General features: G+C 42.0%; 1 pseudogene; it reads right to left on the bottom strand.

The window, feature by feature from the left end:
• Positions 1 to 1,398: 1,398 nt before the first annotated feature.
• On the bottom strand, positions 1,399 to 2,659 carry LOC122704394 (annotated as a pseudogene).
• Positions 2,660 to 3,557: the final 898 nt, after the last annotated feature.

Below are 3,557 nucleotides of genomic sequence, written 5' to 3'. Positions count from 1 at the left end.
ATTGAGTGCAGCACTTTCACAGCATCATCTTTGAGGATTTGAAATAGCTCAACTGGAATTCCATCACCTCCACTAGCTTTGTTTGTAGTGATGCTTCCTAAGGCCCACCTGACTTTGCATCCAGCATGTCTGGCTCTGGGTGAGTGATCACACCATCATGGTTACTTGGGTCATTAAGATCTTTTTTGTATAGTTCTTCCATACATTCTTGCACAGAATTCTTTGTGCATATTAACCTCTTCTTAGTATCTTCTGCTTCTGTTAAGTCCATACCATTTCTGTCCTTTATTGTGCCCATCTTTGCCTGAAATATTCCCTTGGTATCTCTAATTTTCTTAATGAGATACTTAGTCTTCCCCGTTCTATTGTTTTCCTCTATTTCTTTCTTTTTGTTTTTTTTTTTTTTTTGAAAATTGACACATTTTAATTTTTCAGAACAAAAATACAACACAACATCATTTTTTTCATCTACAATTCAATTATTTCCAAATATTCTAAGACCAAACAGAATCCCCTGTCCAGAGCAGGGAATTAAAATGAGATGCTGAAGTCACATAAAGGTGAATGCTGAAGATCTACATTCCAGCTGTAGGCCACAAGTCTTCCATTGAAACATACTCTAATTCTTTTCCTTTCACAGTTTGTTGGAGTGTGTAGGAAGTTCTTTAAGATAAGTTAATCTCAAACATCAGGTTTCTTCAATGATACACAGTTCCATGACATCTGCTTTTCTATCTGATTGACAGGAATGAAAAGTAATTTTTATTTTTATTTATTTATTTAGTAGTGTAAAGAAGTAAAACCATGAGCCAGATTCCTTTAGTAACAAATGCAGAAAGGAGAGATATCTAACTTGCGCTGGGTGCTATTTCTACTTGTCTTTCAAGAATGTGATTTTAGAAGCATTAAATCACCCTCATGCCACTACAATGATTAGTACTAGTAATCTTCTTTTTAGATGATAAAAAGGAAAACATTCAATGGACATAAAAATGGTCAAAAATTGTTTGCTTGTTTTTCTTACTGCAGGTTCATTCCCACCCTCCCCCACCCTCCAAAAGAAGATACAAAATGAACATATAATTGGGATGGTAACTTGGCTGAACATTCCAATTTCCCAGTTGCTTGTTCCCCATACAGGCAAGGGGAAGAGGCATTAAGTTTTATTAGTGATGTTATAGCAGTAACCAGATGTGTTAATAGCAGCTTATTTCGGGTCCATCAATCCTTTGAGAACACAGAGAGGATCACGGCTGTCATTCTCCAACTGCCTACATCTGAATACATTCCACTACCATGGAAACTACAAAGGAAGGAAAAACATATTTATTCTGGGATTCATTTACTAGGATACTTAAGCACCCTCTCTTCTGTAGAGCCCCAGAGCAGTAATAAGTGCTAGGGGCTGCTATGTTTCCTGGCAAGCGCTCCCATCCGCTGAGGATCCTTAGAAGGATAGTGGATTGGTTCTGGAGCCCTCATAAAAGGAGGGGATGGTCCCAGGGAGTGGAAAATGTGTGGCCCAAAACCTGGGGGTGGGGGTGGGGGGCAATACCAGGTGGGGGTAGCAGGGTAATTGTTCACCACAGCTGGAGGACCACTAGGGGGTAGGTTGAAGTAGTTGGCAGAGGCTTCTTCTTCTGCAGCAGCAGGAGGAGGAAGAGCTCCTGGGAGCCTTGGAATGGGCTCAAGCTTGATTCTAGTATCTGTGGTTCCATCCTTCTCCTTTTCTTTTCCTCTGGCTGCCTGGGACCTTCCCCATTTCACGTTGAGCCTGCAGCCATTAACAACCAACTTATTAAAGGAACTCTTGGCAGCCACTTCTGCAGCGTGCCTTGTGGCAAACTGGATGAAGCACACTGCTGTTTCTGTACAACAGTGATGGTCTGGATCTCTCCAAACTGGTAGAAGTGATTCTTCAGATCAGTCTCAGTAATGGTATCACCCAGACCACCAACATACAGTGTGGAAATAGTCTTGTCCTCTGGTGGGTCCAGATGTGGCATTGTTGAAGCCTACTTTAAGAGTTTATCTGCCACAGGGTCATTGATTCCATAAGGTCTTTAATGTTCTGATCAGCAAGGGGGTCATCTGGACCTGTTGGTTTTTCATGTCTGTATGGACATTCCTCTCCTCTCTTACATTCTCCTTTCACCCAGAAGGAGCAAAGGTGTGGTCGCTTCCTTTTGTAGTAGGGGTGGTCTGGGCCAGTTTGAGCAGCATGTCACTGGTGGATGTGGCTTTCCCCAACATGCCAACTGGCCACATTCCATCAGAGTTGGAAATCTCTCTCTCCATATTTTGTGTGTAGTACTCTTTGTTGACATTGGACTTTGGCATGTCATCCTTAAAACGTAGTCCTACATCACAAACCTGGAGGGGCAGGCCATACTTTAGGTCTAAGAGGCAAGTCTGAAAGCAATTCTTCAATTTACTGCAGGTATGGCACACTTCAGTCTTCTTGAAACGCATGAGGACCCTGGGGCACCAGTGAAACACTGTGAATGGCGTGGCACAAATTTTGCATTCCTTCCCATACTTTTCTTTGGTCATTTGTATATATGGGTTTTCTCCAAAACACATCTGGCACAGAATAGGGAAGTCCTCATCCTTCCAGTTCAGCCTGTTGTTAAGTGTTGGAACCTAGAGAGGTCACCATCTTGAAAGCATCTGGAGGCAGCAGCAGCTTTCGAGTTGGGAGAGGACTGCCACCTCCTCTATTTCTTTGCATTGATCACTTAGGAAGGCTTTCTTATCTCTCCTTGCTATTCTGTGGAATCTGCATTCAAATGGCTATATCTTTCCTTATCTCCTTTGCCTTTCACGTCTCTTCTTTTCTCAGCTATTTGTAAGGCCTCCTCAGACAACCATTTTGCCTTTGTGCATTTCTTTTTCTTGGGAATGGTCTTGATCCCTGTCTCCTACACACTGTCACAAACTTCCCTCCATAGTTCTTCAGGCACTCTGTCTATCATATCTGATCCCTTGAATCTATTTGTCACTTCTGCTGTATTTGATTTAGGTCATACCTGAATGGTCTAGTGGTTTTCCCTACTTTCTTCAATTTAAGTCTGAATTTGGCAATAAGGAGTTCATGATCTGAGCCAGTCTTCTCCTGGTCTTGTTTTTGCTGACTGTATAGAGCTTCTCCATCTTTGGCTGCAAAGAATATAATCAATCTGATTTTGCATTGACCATCTGGTGATGTCTATGTGTAGAGTCTTCTCTTGTGTTGGAAGGGAGTGTTTGCTATGATCCATGCACTCTCAGGGCAAAACTCTGTTAGCCTTTGCCCTGCTTCATTCTGTACTCCAAGGCCAGATTTGCTTGTTACTCCAGGTGTTTCTTGACTTTCTACTTTTGCATTCCAGTCCCCTATAATGAAAAGGACATCTTTTTTGGGTGTTAGTTCTAGAAGATCTTGTAGGGCTTCATAGAACTGTTCCACTTCAGCTTCTTCAGCATTACTTGTTGGGGCATGGACTTGGATTACTGTGATATTGAATGGTTTGCCTTGGAAATGAACAGAGAGCATTCTGTCATTTTTGAGGTTGTAC

This window comes from Cervus elaphus, chromosome 12 (assembly GCF_910594005.1).
Source record: "Cervus elaphus chromosome 12, mCerEla1.1, whole genome shotgun sequence".
Classification (NCBI taxonomy): Eukaryota; Metazoa; Chordata; class Mammalia; order Artiodactyla; family Cervidae; genus Cervus; species Cervus elaphus.
The sequence above is the reverse complement of the archived record's forward strand: the minus strand, read 5'-3'. Positions and strand labels throughout refer to the sequence as shown.